This window comes from Thunnus thynnus, chromosome 1, assembly GCF_963924715.1.
Source record: "Thunnus thynnus chromosome 1, fThuThy2.1, whole genome shotgun sequence".
Classification (NCBI taxonomy): Eukaryota; Metazoa; Chordata; class Actinopteri; order Scombriformes; family Scombridae; genus Thunnus; species Thunnus thynnus.
Window position 1 is genome coordinate 11,203,387 of NC_089517.1, and position 15,996 is coordinate 11,219,382.

Genomic DNA, 15,996 nt, shown 5'->3' on the forward strand with positions numbered 1-15,996 from the left:
TGGAACATTCTTGCTTTGATAACCAATTACACTTGATATCTGTCATTCAAATAATGCCAGATAATTATAGCACATTATAGTGGGGGTGCTCTCCCTCACCTAATATAAAGCTTCAGGGCTACATCACACAGCAATATATTTAATGAGTGGGTGACTGTGTTACCGTCATCTAGTATCGATGATGAGATGAGATGTGTCGGGAACTTTCTGATTCAGCGTAGGTGAAGTTTTACAAGTCAGGAAATATGGTCCGCCTGCCAATTATCAAACATAGAAATTCAAGAAATCTGGTTGTACAGTATATACACTCAGTTACAAATTAGCTAAACCTGTTTGTTGAACCTACAAAAGATGTTGATTCAACTTAAGTTATTTGTGGGGCTGTAGTTTGTGGTGATGTTGAATTGTATTTGGTTAAAAACAGAGGTGTTTTTCCACCTCTCAGTTTATAAATGGGATGGATGAAAGATAAGAAACGTCTGTCTGTTTAAAGGAATACAATCCAATATAACTACAGCCTCCAAAATGACCATAAAGTTAAATAACACCTTTATAAAACTATTTCAAAAATGCTGAACATTAAAGATTCAATGAGGGTATGATATTATTGAAGGACTATTGTATTAGACTGCACTAGTTTTAGATAGACGTACCTAATAAACTGGCAACTGAGTGAAAACATACTGAGTGACAGTTATGCTCAGAGCCACATCTGATTTGTCCGATTATTTTCCTTCCGGCTACATCACGCAGCAACCACGGGCCCAGAGCAATGTCAAGCAGCCGCTGTCAATCTTATTTTGCAAGACTGTATATGTGTGCGTGTGTGTGTGTGTGTGTGTGTGTGTGTGTGTATTACATATGTGTGTTCCATCCCATCCATCTGTTTGCATCTTCTCTGAGTGTAGGCGAATGAATCAGTTTATGTATGTTACATCATGTACTGTGTGATATAACTGCATATGTATACGCATATTCACAGGTTCTCACATTCATGAGTCTTTCTCACATCCATATGAAGACACAGAACCAGAGGGGAAATGGAGAAATCATGTAACAAGTAAGGTCGAATGAGGTCTTGGCTCTATCCAGGTGGTTTTCCAAATGTAGCGAGATCTTTTTAGGGATTTTTTTTTTGTCTTCTTCAGTTAACTTCAAAGGTAAACTATAGGTGCTTGTTTAATATAAATGACAATTACTGTATAGTGAGTGAGAGGTAAGCATTTCTTATCCCCGCTGTTTGATGAGAGTGTGCCAGGTTGATTCGAAGGGAAAGAGACATTGACTAAGTGATCAAAACTCCTTGTCTCTGTGCTATAAATAATAGATCTACTGTATAAAATCTTAGAGAGCACTGCTACACACTGTTACAAGTCTATCGCCCAATACATACATTAACATACATCAAGTGTAGAGAACATGTGAGGCCTCTGCTCACATAGCTAATGCTTTAAACATTAAATTCCCTGGGACCAGTCGCAGTTTCTAAACTACTAGCCCTCACATGGAAACCACAGTCAATCTGATGCTAAAAATGGCCACTTTTTTGAGGTGTGTGCGATCTCAAGAAGACATATTGTGAGAGTGAGTATGGCCCACACACAAATACACAGTAGGTTTACTGTATATCGAGGAGCAAAATAATGCAAACAGCAATTTACTTTTACAAAATGTTTACAGAGTGAAAAAATACAAATGTGTCAGTAATCCAACCATCATCAATATCTTTTATAGGTACACTGTAAATAACACAGAAAATGAAGCAATAGTTATGACTCATCATCCTATAATTATGTATAAAAGATAAATAGTGGATGGCACCAGTCATCAAAGATCTGAAGATATTGCTGTCTGTTTATATATATCATAGCTGATGTAGTCTAATACAACATCCCTGCAATAAATCCTACCTTATGAAAGGTTATAATGTTCAGTTTTTGTTCAAACTGTGTTCATTCAACTTTATGGTCTATTGGGAGGCTGTCGTTTGTGGCACTGCTGAACTGTAGGATGTTATACTGAGAAGTGTTTATAGTATTTCTACAATCATTGATATAAATGGGCTGGGCAATATACTAGAGACACCTATCAGTATAATGTTCAGGGCTGTTTTATTAGACTTTATTAGTTTTAGCTCGGTTTACTTAATAAAATAGTAACTGAGTGAACTTTGTCCTTGTCAGGTCTCCAATGTTGACAGAGAACTTTACGCAATAATAACGTCATTTGCAAACTTTCAAGACGAACATGTTGATATAGGACAGTTGTAGATTTTGCACATTTCAAAAGGTCAGATTTATTACCTCAAGGCCAAGTGTCTATTAATCCCAATCATGTTATTTCTCTCTTAAAATGTATTTGCTGCCCCTTCGCCACCACAACCACCCTCGCTCACACAAACACATACGCATAGAGCAGAAAAAAAAACATACTTTCCATTTCCCAATGGTTGTTTCTCAGCCTTTGAATTACACACACTGACTAATTGACCAACAGCCTGGTGCAGAATCTATCCCCAGAGAGACAGCAGAGAGAGCGAGAGAGAAACAGAGAGATAGAGAGAGAGAGAGAGAGGCTGGTTAGGCACCATCACAATGAGAGCGGACTTAATGATGTGCCGAACATCAAAAAAAGTCCTTAATAAGCTGAGAAATTCTCTCCATATTTTCCCTTGCAAACAGCTTGTCTTCTAAAACATACTGTATACGTTTCTTTAGAAAAGCACAATTAGACAATTACACTAAAACGTATAAATATCATTAAGACATATTCAGAGCTAATTAATTTAGAGGATGTAGCATTCTCATGTGGGGAAGGAGATGGAAAATACAGAAATAATAGAGGCGGCGAATGTTGCATTCAATTTTCTTTTTGTTAATTTGCAGACTACCCGCTGGGAGAGGTAAAATAACCCCCAGTCAGACTTTTTTCTTTTGCTGTTAATAATAATAGAGTTGCTTTTTCAAGCTAGGCAAACACAGAGCCTGATTTGCATAACTTAGGATGTGCAGGAAAAGGGCCAAAATGTCCTTAAAAGCCGCAGCAGCTTCGGTATGTTTTTGTTTTGGTGTCGTTACCCCTTTTTCACTTTAATGTGCTAATAAGTTGTAAGAGGCAGTTCTCTGGGTTTTTGCACAAGCACACACACACACTTGCTCATTATTCTTTTATCAACTCTCCCTTTTCATAACTCATCTCTCTCAGTGACATATACTGTCACCCACAGCCCCTCTTGTCTCCCCCTTCGTCTCCCAGGGGAAAGATGCCCAAGCTTCTCTTATGACAGATCTGTTCCCTGCAGATTTGAACTGCATATCCTGACTCTCTTCAAGGTGACAGACTGTTGTATGCTCTGCTTTACCCCGATTTGCCCCTAAAGCACGCCCCAGTGTCTTAGTCACTCTGTCTTCAGCACAAAGCACACATTTCCCACAGATCAGATGCCACCTTATCCCTAAATACTTTATCAAAGAATAGCTTTGAGTATTTTGAAAAGTCGGCTGTAATGTTGTTTGATTTGTGTTTAAGGTAATTTATATTTGACTTGTATTTTGCAAAAACTATTTCAAAAGATGTGAGTAGTGTTGTTTTATGTATACTTTATGATTTATAAGTCACATGACTGATCAATGAAAGGAAACCACTTAAGACAAGGGAGCCAAAAAATGTTTGGTGTACTTGGTTGTTTATAATTAATGATGACAAAGCATGTTACATAAAGTTTGATGCTGAATGAGACCAAAATAAATAAATCATAAGAGCAGTGATGAAACAGAAGACCACAGAGAGGAAAGGAGATGCCTGACTTCCATCATTTCCACTTGCGTGCATGTACAAGTACACACTCCCAGCAGTGTGTCAAAAAAAGTCCAATTCACCTGCAAATCAGACACATTTATGTGCCAAATGAGGTGTGCTGGCAGCAGCACGTTCCTCAGGCAGCGTTACCACCCTTCAGGTTTCAGTGGGGTTTAACAAGACACATGAAAGTATCCAAGATGTCCACTCTTCCTCTCATCCATCGCATCCAATAAAGGTGAAGCAGCAGCAGAGGCTCGGGATGAGACTGATTTTTCTGCCTCATTCTCTTTTTTCACCTCAAGCTAGTCAGAGCGAGTTAACGTCTCACCCCGATGTGTTCATAATTCAAATGGCAATGCTGTCTGCCGCGGTGACGTGCCATGCATTATTCAGCACAGTGCCTTCCTCCCGCAAACAGACAAATAGAGCACAATCACGGTGGCACTAAGGCAAACAGCAAACAATCAAAATGGCAGACATTAATTGCTTAATTGGGAGACAAAACAAATGGAAGTTGACAAAGAGGAAGCAGTCACTTATACTGGCAGCTATTTGAAACTGGCTTGAGTTATTTTACAGGTGCATGCCGAGGTTAAACAAATAATGACATGTTTCTACTGTATATGGATGTGTACGACACTATATATTTACTTCTGGTTCCTGAATGATATTTTGCCTCCAAAAAAGCAAAAAAGTGCAAAAAATTCATGATGATCTGACATATGGTTGATAGTAGAGCTGTTATTACTGATCAGTTACTTCTGTTATCAATGAATTTAACAGTTATTCACTCAATGTATCGATGTGGTCTGTAAAATAGTGAAAAAAATCCCCCTCACAATTTCTCAGAGATCAAGTTGATGTCTTTTGTCTGACCAATAGTCCAAAACCAAAAGATACTCAATGTACAATTAAAAAACTGAGAAAAACCTTATCAATTAATCAACCAATTTTTTTCAGCATTTTCTGTATTATTTGGGGATAAAGTTGTGTGTTAGTGTTAGTGAAAACAACATCATATAAAAAGCTCTAATAATAATAATAACAATAATAATAACAACAACAACAACAACAATAATAATAATAATGTGTTTGCTTCCTTGCAGTCTATTTTTTTAAGTATGTAAAGGTTCTGCTGAAAAAGTGATATACCGTGGGTGCAAAGGAGGAAAATTTGTGATGTGTGGCAAATATTTGATTAAACAAACAAACAAACAAAAAACAAAACAAAACAAAACAAAAAAACGTTACCTGAATTCATAAACATGGTTATTGTGAATAGATTCAGGATATGAGAAAACAAAACAATTTGCTATTTATCGATTATTCTGGCAAACATTTAAGAAAAATCCTAAGTAGGACTGGGTTATTTTCTGTAAACTCAATCTATTGATCAAATCTAACTCCACACTTAGAGGTCTACCAAAGATCAAATGATGTGTATGCATAGACCTGTTGTTCAATAGCCTGAGTCAATACTGCCGATACAATCCTGTGTAAGGAGTGTGAGGTGAGGTAGCAGGTTGCTCCAGGTTGATTAAAGATTGACTATAATCCCAGACAGACACTGACAGTCTCAGAGGACAAATACAAGAGAATCATCACCACTTTAATCAAGTGCCCACTGCACTCCAACATGATCAATCAAATAACGATCAAAGAAACAGTAGCAGGAGACATTATTCTGCACCCAGAAAACAAGAAGCTCCATGTTTTTCAGTGCAACTTCAAAACTGATGATCAGCCACAAGCTGTCAAAGTCTCCTTCTGTTCAAAGCAGCTACGTTTCCTTAAATCTCACACTGCATAAACCAAAGCAGTTGAGTAAAAGCTTCCTGCCTGAGAAACCGGTAGCATGTCAGTTCATACCCAGTGGTGTGTGTGAAAGCCAGTTGAAGGGAGGGGATGTTGTTCCATCTGACATGGCTCCTCCGCCCACCTGACAAAGCGCTAATTTGGGAGCGGTTGTTCCTTTGTTTCTCGGAGGAATAGAGCCACCAGGTGGCCGCTGAACCTGTCTGCTGATGTCATGTCGCACAAAACACAACACAGCATGCAGGGGCGGCCTGTGGCATGGGCCACATAGGTGGTCACCAAGGGTGCCAAATGAGTTTTCATTGTTTTGTTTTTTTTTAACCAACAGGTGTGCTTGTATACAGCTTTTGGAAACAGATACTTCTTCGCTCTTGTTAATGTTTTTCCTCTTTTTTCCTCATTGATTTGCAGGAGTTTTCATCTGGTTTGTTTTTCAAAGCCTTACTGGTCGGTCAGTTTTCAGCTGACAGCCACCAAACTTCATGTGCTACCTCAGGCCATGCCACCAAACAGTCACTGAACGGTGCCTTTACTTGTCTTTTTGTCTGGAGGACTTTGTCTGGGTTAGAAGCACTATCACTGCTCTTTATTTTTGGTTGAGTTCATTTTTGAAGTTCTAGGACTGGAAGTACTATTGTTGTACTTCTTTGGGGGCTCCAATCTAAAATCTTACCTAGGGCACCAACAGTCAGGACCGGCCCTGCCAGCAAGGACACATCAGAGCATCTTCACAAATTTAGGGGTTCACATAAGAATCTCGATTCTTATCTCCTACAATTCTGAATCGATTCACAAATGTTAAAAATCAGTTTTCTAAAGTTAATAACATGATGTTGACAGAACGAAAAAGGTGTAACTCAACTGCGAGGACACACGCTAGAGTTACCTCATAGTTCATCTTGAAAAAAGGCAGCGGTTGCAAGCATGCTTTGCGAGATGAGCATGGTGTATGTTGTGAATTGTCTAGGCCGTCGCCCAGACATTAACGCTAGCAGAGCAGCAATCAGCAGTAACAAACGAGACCAGCTGATCAATACAAATAACTCGGTGCTCAGTCTGTTTCACCTCAGAAACCCTGCGCCTACTCAGCGTCTTGTAAAACAATGTCTTTCCCCAGAGCTAACGGTGCAGCAGAGAGGCTGCTCTCCACTACTGGAGACATGACGATAATAACAACACAGCGGAGCACTCCTCCTCACTCACTACTCATTTTGTTATTCTCATACAGGCAGGAGACTGGAAGATGCTTTCAAATCAATGAATTCATTAATTAATGCAGTCAACTTTTTAAAATAAAAAGGCTGCAGACCATTTATCTTAATTGCCAGTTATGTTTCATGTTGTATTTCAGTGGAATAAGGACACCAGTGAATGGTTTTGCACACAGTATACTGGAGCAAGAGATTCCAAGAGAAGATTCCCTATAGGTGATGCAGACTTGCTGTACATTTTTTTTGCTAAACTGTGCTGATGCACACTTCAAAAATGTATGCATTGACAAAAAAAACACACACATTCATGCCACACATGGAGTGAAAAAAAAGGAGGAGACACTTGTTCTAAAAAGACACTGATTTATATTCCAAAGTGCTCGTGTCAGATCCCGCCATGTAAAAAGGGTTCTATTACTAATAAATGAACATACGATAAAAAAGAAAAGATTCCCTTCAAATCTGCCTGTGTTATGTGAATCTTTTATGCAAATGGAATTTCAAATGAGGTGGAGCTATCTTCAGAGACCTTGACTGTTTTTCCACAGCCCTCTATTAAAATTTATGCCACCGCTGATTTATAAATGTTATTAATAGCTTGCTGCTGAGGAGGGAAGCAAAAGTGATGAAACAGCTTCACTTCACTCTTTCTTCTCCTCGGTCCCTCTTTCCCATCGCTGGTCCAGCAGGTCCCTCGTCACTCTCTCTCACTCTTTTATGCTCCCTCTGTTTCCCACTCTCTCTCTCTCCCTCTCTCTCCTACTCCTCTGTGGTGTCTCATAGTGATTTTATAATTGGGCTCTGCTCATTGTTATTCAAAACCCTGTAGAACCAATTAGTGGCAGACCTCCCGACCTTCAGTTGCTATGTAATGGTGGTAACTAAAGACTCTAAGTGAGGCAGCTGAGAGCAAAGGTCTGAATTTTCTTTAGTTCCTGATTAATAATTCTGTCAACCCTATCACATGCAGACATTAAACAGAATTGCTAGTTTAAGGCCCCCCCGCCTTTTTTTTTTTTAGAGCTTTCTTTTCTCTTTTTTACTGCTCTTTTATTAATCTTTAAAGATGGCCTGGATGCTCCCACCCTGCTCTCTTGTCAGATAAATGTCGAGATAAAAGGATAATGAGACTTTGCAGGGAACCTGGTACAGTCAGGGAGGGGTGGCAAGTGACCTCCGCCAACAAGTGGACAGTCAGAAACGGATCTGATTTCCAGCAAGAGAGCAGCAAATACAAGGTTTTTTGTTATTGCTGGTAGCCAACACTTTTTATCACATCTCAGTCTTTTATTACTGATTTTTATTAAAACATAAAACATCACACAACTGTTGGCTGTGAAATACCTTTCTGTTTCTGACTGGATTCAGGGTCACAGATTGCTAACAGACCAGAGATTATGATGCAATGTTGTGACAAAATGATATGTGAAGCTTTGAGATTTTGTGTCATGCAGCTTATTCTGTATTTCAGGTATCAAGTGTTTCTGATCTTTGTTTGCACAAACTTGTTATTTGTTCCCTCAAATTAATTGTTCCTGCAGGACTTACAGGTACAAAATTGAGACCTCAATTTGCTCAATATATTCCCTAAAATTAGGCTACTACAATGAAGTTACTCTAGTAACAGGAGCTGAGCTGTTGTTGTGGCTAGTCTGGCTTGTTATAGAAGTAGCGACAACCATTCTGTGTGTTTTAGTGTAAAGTTGCCCTCAAGTTACTGAATTAATTAAATCAAGTCATTTATTCCATTTGTCCTTGTTGAGCTTTTCTGCTACATTGGAAGCTGTTACTGCTGTGCTAAACCTGCAGTTTTGAGCAGATTTGAGCTGTTAAAACTGCATTATCATTTTTTAAATTAAAAATGGTTTAGATTACTATGAGTAGTGTCAAAGGGGTAACTATTATTACCCAACACTGCTGTTCTCAGCTCTACAAAGTGTTTTTCATCTTTTTTTGCTCTGGTTCAGTCTCACTGCTCTCACCAGCATTGTTTCCAGCGCAGCAGGCAGCTGTTTTCAGCAATAATAAAAAAAAAAAGCTCAGACAAACCCAGTGTACAAAGAAAAAGTTAACAACTCGCTGGAGAGCATAGTGTAGCATTTAGCAGCTAAAGAACCAGATATTTCCTTCAGGAGTTGGTGGACAGAATCAAAACTCCAACTGAATGCTAATGTTGCTCTGCGTCAGGTGGATGTGTAAACAGGCAACTTTTTGCTAACATGTTCACTTTATAGGGTGATACTACAGTATATGTCAATGTTGCATTCACAAGCGGCCAAAAAGAATCACTCAATGCATGTTTAAAGTCATTATGTGAATTTGAATTTTTCCATCCTTGTTGCCCTCTTTGTAGTATTAAAAAATAAACTGTGGCAGACAACCAGGCACCCAGACATAAACAAAAACTAATCACATTCAAATTCTCACCTAGTGGCTTTAAAAGTAACATTTGACATCCTTAAATCTATTAAACCTATTGGGAGATGAGGGCACATGATAAAAGGGTCCTAAACAGGGTTTATCATTACTTAGTTAAGCTCTTTCCGGGCCACGTTGTAGAAACGTCATATCTTAGACTTCAGTTAAGATCTTCTATGCTTTTGGAAACCTATAAATTCTTCTTCAATTTTTCTACAAACTTTTTTCATCTTCTTGCTTGCTATATCAGGCCAGCTTGAACTTCCACTGTTACAAAACAGATAAGAAAGAATGTCAGAGTATTTTTTTTTTTTTTTTTTTGGGTGACAGAGTTCCCTGATTCTTATCTTCGTAAGGAACTTCCGCAATTCAAAGCCACTAAGCTGTTATTAAATGTGAGATACCAAAGCAGAAAAAGCAGAGGTATGAAAGAGGAAATGAGAATGACAGAGACGGAGAACAACATAGCAATTTAACTTCACCTGAACACGTCTGGAGATGTTGTCCTTTGACATCCACAGGGAAATGTCTGTATCAGCCCGGCCTAAACAAAGACAACCTGCCACAGTCTATACACGTCTGGCTGGGCCCTGCTCATGCTCCCAACAAACAGAAGATGAACTTTCCACGACCTTGTCAACACTGAGTCACAGTCGGAGAGAAGTCTTTGTTCACCTACAACAGTAAATGCTGACAAATATCATAAGACAGACCACAGTCACAACAGATAACTCAGATGTAACATTAGGCTTAGCCAGATGTCACCCAGTAACACTTAGGCAGCACCTGACAGCAAGGAAACATCTAACATGCAGAAAGAAAGCCTCAGGAAATCCCTATAAATATATCAGCAGAGAGACAGACTAACACACAGATGTAATGTTGACTTATTGATGGACATGCAGACAGATACTGGCTGACAGACAGAGAGGTACAACACAGAAAAAAGGTGAATACGGGCTCTTTCATTTTCCAAATTACAAGCAATTACAGTCAGTAGGATTCAACAATAATAGTTTTTATATTGAAACTGCCTATTGAAAGAGTGCAATTGTGAGAGTCGTGATTTTAATCAAACTTTACATAATAAACTATGTCTTAACGAGTTGGAGGCAATGAAAGTTTGAGCCAACGACCACTGATTTCACTTACTACAATAACTTTTATTTAGCTTGGTGAAACAATAAAAAGCTGTGTGGTTAAAATGCTCTGTCGCCGGTTTCTGCACCATTTATGCTTAGTCCAAGATGCTTTTGTCATAGAAGGTACACCATTCTGTAATAATTTTGATGTTTGAAAACATAGGGAGTGCACTGCATCTTTTTACTCTTAAAAATGATCTGTGTAAATGATCTATGTAATGATCTTGCATACATTTGGTGGTTGGCTTCATGCAGGGTGCTACTTGTTATGTAGCAGCAAGAGCTTTGAAACCTGAAATGGAGTGCATATGATGTTGCACATATGACATTATATTTCCATCAGCTGATAATCAAACAGCAGAATGAGGTGGAGATGTTGTCGTAAACTTACATGTCTTTTTTTTTTTTTTTTTTTTTAAGCATTGGCAGAGAAAGTGAAGTACCTTTTCTACTTTGATTCATCAGCGACAAGTTGTAGGAAATCTGTGAATTTTGATACTGCTGGTACACATGGCATTTTGTTTTTACAGCACCCTTGATTCATAAATGGTATGTGCTGTTGTGTGGTGAACTGAAACGGTGCAGAAACCACATCCCACCAGCTCAAACTGGCACTGTGCCAGTTGGGCTTTGGAGTGCACCCTTTTAGATGAGTAGCTAGCTAGTAGTTGTTTAAGCTGTCTGTATCTCCCTATTAAATATTCAAGTGTATTATATGGTAATTTTAAGCTAATCAGAATGAAAGTTCTGAGTCAGGGCTTCCGGGATTTAGGGCTGTGAGGCAGCTGTCAGTCTGTGACGCGTACGTCAGAGCTGTCAGCAGTAACACTCATAAGGTCAGATGTGACTTATCAGCAGTTTGTTACCATAGGTGGATAACTATGCAGCTGTTGCATCAAATACCACGACTTTTGAATGTCAACATTTTATTCATCACTGATTGATGTCAAATATACCACTTAAGTAACATCTTTAAAAATGTGAGCTAAGTTGGTCTCTTTTTTTTTCCTATAGTAAACTCATTTACATAGATTTTTTTTTTTTTTTTAAAGAAGCCTGGGAGGCTGCGTTATATCTGATTCTAAAGTACAAACATTATATATTTGTGATAATGCTTGCAACAAATGTATTTTGTCTAATACATGTCTGTAGTTACATTTATTGAAAAAATTGTAGATTGCAAATCCATAAGATTCATCCATGAGATGAGTCCTTTATGCCACATTTGAATTTATACTTGTCAAGTGTAACAACACAACATTTAATATAGTTACTGACACAGAAAAAAATGTAAATTGAAAACTTATGGATATACTCTGTGCAAATATAGCTGGTAAGTGATAAGTGAGGGAGGTAGATAAATGAATGCAGCTTTGGAGAAATTCATATCCCCTCAGGAACAGATGATGTTCGAAAACAGTAGCCTTATCAGTTCATGATACCTGTCAAAGTTCTGTCTTAATTGACATCTCATATTAAATCCAGACAGACTGCCAGACATGTTGTCCAGATTGGTCCAGAACCTGAATTTCAATGCTCAATGTGTGTTATAAGCTGTAGGAGTAATTGGCCTACGAGCCAGATGGAAAGTAAATGCTTTTATCACCACTGGCATAATGTGCAATGATTGACATGGAAAAGCAAGGATTGCTATTTCAATAATCTCACTTTAATAAGAATTCATGAGGACAGTTTGCCTGATTTCCTCCACTCTGGTTGTGTATATGTTTGAGAGAGGAAGAGTGTGTGGGTGCACATTTGTATATGTGCATGATTGAGTGTGAAAAAAGCAATGGAGGAGTGGGTGCAGGAGAGACAGAAAGACAGCAAAACAACATCAAATATCTTATTTTCACTGTGGGCTGCCAGACAAAAAAAAAAAACAGCTAATGAAAAGCAGAAAAAGCCTGTTTTCAGTCCTCCTGCGTACAGACACCGAGGGCTTGTGTAAGAGGAACTAATGACACAGATGAGAAAACAGCCCTCTAGTTAGTCCCATTAGCTTTACTAATAATGAACTATGAGACCTTTCACACAGCAGTCTGAAAGCCCTTTAGCTCAGGGTGCTAAAGGCCATTTTACTATGCATAATGTTAACCCATTAAGAGTCTACAGTTCCCCTTAATCAGTACTGGTTTCCTCTCTTGTGTAATAAATACTGGATTATTCAGAGCTGATGCTTCCTCTTACCAAATTGGCAGTTAGCAAACCAATCCAACCACACATTCAAGTGGATTAATTGATTCAATGCATGAACGCACGCATGCACGGGCACAAACACAAACAAACACACTCCCACACATGTGCACACAGACACAAAAAACACTTCTCCTGCATAATATCAAGACTAGAACTAATGAGTGCCAGACAAATGCAACTAGCCAAGGCAAGGGACAGATACCACTCCTCTTAATAGCTACAGCAGGAAAGGATGTATTAATAATTGCTGGGACAATATGTTAATGTGTTAACTGCTAGTCTGACAGCAAATCAGGAACCATCTCTTTCTAGAAAAATCTTTTCCTAAATATATGTCAAAGTATTCCCACATAAGATGCCAAGAATTCTGTCACAACAAGCAATGTCTGGAGCAGCTCATGCCTGTCGCATTCCCAAATAGTTTACTTATCTGTACTGATATCAAACCACCCCACCTCCTTTGGCCCTGCTTTTATTGTAACCCCATCTGTCACAGAGATAGACATCAACATTTTCCTTTCATATATTGCAAAAATGCAGCTGGATTCTCGCATGGCAGCCTTGTTTACTCTCTTGTAACATTACTCTTGTTTCAGTGTCCTCTTTTATTTAAATCTGAGTGCTTGTGGAGATAGGGGAGGACGGATGTGCAATTTGTTGGCAGGATAGGAAATGAAGCTTCCTGCTTTTTATTGTGATGCTGGTGGAGTCACATGACACTACTGGGGATGTGTGGCTTGTGGAAAGAAGAAGTGAACCCAGCAGTTTCTTCAGACTGCTCTCTTTCTTTCATGGCTGGTACAAGAAGGGCAACAGGGGTAAAGGGGAAGGACCTCTGAGGCAGAGTTTGATACACTTCAAACAGTTTATACACAAAAATGGAGGTATAAAGCCTTACCAGGTGGTGAGGCAGCCAAGGGTCAAAACCAGAGAAGGCAGTCCAAACAGGCAAACAAATCCGACAAGGAGCAGGCAAGAATCAAAAGTCTATTAAACAAGCAAGGTCCAAAACAGGCGAGTAACAGGTCTCAGGTACTACAGATAACCAGAACACAGATACACAGGCTAGAGAGCAAGACATGAAGCATAAGGCAACTTAATCTGGCAGAGAACAATGGAAGTGGACTGGGATAAGTTGTGAGTGGCTGATGAGGGAATAGGTGGAAAAGGCCAGGTAACTGCAGGACTGATGAGAAGTGGGAACAGGTGTGTAGATGGAGAAAGGAGGGAAAGTCTGAGGGCATCTGGTGGACAGCTTGAGCATGGCAGGTCTGGGGAGTTGGAGGAAAGTACCATGACCCGGGAGAAATGAGCCGGGGCTGGAAAAGAGACACAGAGCAGTGCAGAGGGCTGGAGATGAGAGTGTGTGGCTGCAGAGAGGGACTGAGGGGCAGATTGTGACACTTTCTATCACACATATATTTACATATTTACAGTACAAATTTGAACTAACACATTATTTGTTACTGTTAACTCACATCGCCTATCCTAAAATACTTTTTAGAATTAACACAGTTTTTTTTCCATCTATGGTGCCTCAAGAAGTGATAAGCCAATGTTACTGTGAGGGAGTTGCATTTTACAAAGTCAGTAAACAGCCTCAATTGTATTCACGATTTTGCCACCTAGGGTGTCAAATCCTAAATACTACCTCACATTGTTTCTCAGATGGTTATGGTTTGGTGTCACGATTATCCATTTAGCATGGCACGCTAGTTTTCTCCAGCTTGTGCTCATGAAGACAACAACAGCCTAGTTTACTAACAGGGCAACAGGGTACACAAAAGGTCAGACGGACAGTGCTGCTCTCTGCTTTTTGTCTTCTGTGAGAGTAAGTTAAATATCTTTAGGTTTTAGACTGTTCAACAAAACAAGTTATCTGATGAAGCCATTTTTCATTATTTTACCTTCATTTTCATTTTGTAGGCAAACTAATCTGTCAAAAAAAGTTCAGCAGATTGTTGACAATGAACATCATCATTAGTTGTGGCGCTCCCTGGTGGCAAACGGATTAAGTTGCATGCCACATAAAGTCTGTGGTTCAACTCCGATTCATCGTTCCCCGTCTCTCTCCCCTTGTTTCCTGTCATCTCTCAACTGTCGCTATCTAGTAAAAGGCATAAAATGTCTCAAAAATATATTTAAAAAACATTATACATGCAAACAGAATATGGTACCTATTCGCAGTAACTATAGCCTTGGGGAGACCGATCAGACTGATCCTTTCTGCCTAGAGGCAGGCCAACAAGCTTAGATCTAAACAGCTGCCTTCAATGTTCTGAAGAGAGTCCATCTTCTAAATTACCCGTCATTCACTGTGATGGTAACACCACTCACATTGCACATTGTAACATTACAATGGCCAGATAGTACTCTGCATTTAACCCCTACACTAAGTGTTCCCGAAAGCCTTCAGAACTATCAGAATAGAGAAAATGTTTTTGGACATTATGGTGTCACCGTGACCTTAACTTTGAAATTGCTATTATCTTGGTGCGGTGTGGAGACACCAATGACTCAAGGTTTTAGAAGGGAAATGGTGCTGTTGCAATGAAGCTTGGTTATGTGGCCTAAAGTTGTACTGAAATGACACAGCAGCAGGCGAGTCAAAAAACAGAAAAAAGGGGGAAGCTGAGGTTGCACAGAGACCTCTGGATATAACCGAAAGTTCAGCAAAGAGAAAGAGAAATGATGGAGTAAGAAAAAGAGAGAGTGGGAGGGGGGATGTGATGACTATGATCTAAATGAGGCTGATGAGAGGTATAAGTTGAAGGGGAACAAAAAGAGAAATGAGAAAGGGGAAGTATAAAGAGGAGAAAAACGTAGGTGTGAAATGCAAGATGAAGTAGTCATTATGTTGGGTATTGGTTTAAGCATCATGTGGTTGTGGTGAGTACACCCGGGTCTCTATCCAGCCAAGTAGAAAGCAGGTTGTGAAAGACAAATATGCTGACCCAAACCCATGATGTTCCGCAAAACTTAACAGCAGTTTCATGTTCACACAAAAAAACACATACAAAAACAAGAGCTGAAAATTCAAGTTGACTAACACAGGCATGTCATGTTCCTTTTTTTAAACCTCATACAAAAGATACAATGAGTACTGTTGTGAGCGCCTGTATTCAATAGTTTTATTTCTTTGTATGTATTACTCTCAAAGCTAAAAAGAATTAACATTTAAATCTCTTATAGCGTTTTTGGTGGTGCATAATTTAAAGTGAGCACACGTTGAATCATGAAGCCCACATGCATCAATGTAATGTTGACTAGACAGACAGAGACATGACAACCCATTGTCCTGGGGTTTTCCTCCAAACCTCTTAAACCACTGAACAGATGGCAATCCACAAAATTGTTTTCCTCACAAGAGAGAAAGCAATGTAGCAGTGTGAGATTGGCCAACACCATGA

General features: G+C 39.2%; 1 protein-coding gene across 1 annotated transcript in view; it reads right to left on the reverse strand.

Annotated features, from left to right (window-relative positions):
• tle3b (TLE family member 3, transcriptional corepressor b) overlaps window positions 1-13,717 on the reverse strand; it is a 120,277-nt gene extending 106,560 nt beyond the window's left edge. The window contains exon 1 of the mRNA XM_067584107.1: window positions 13,485-13,717. The gene's annotated coding sequence lies outside the window, so the exon portion shown is untranslated. The remainder of the gene's footprint in view (window positions 1-13,484) is intronic.
• Window positions 13,718-15,996: the final 2,279 nt, after the last annotated feature.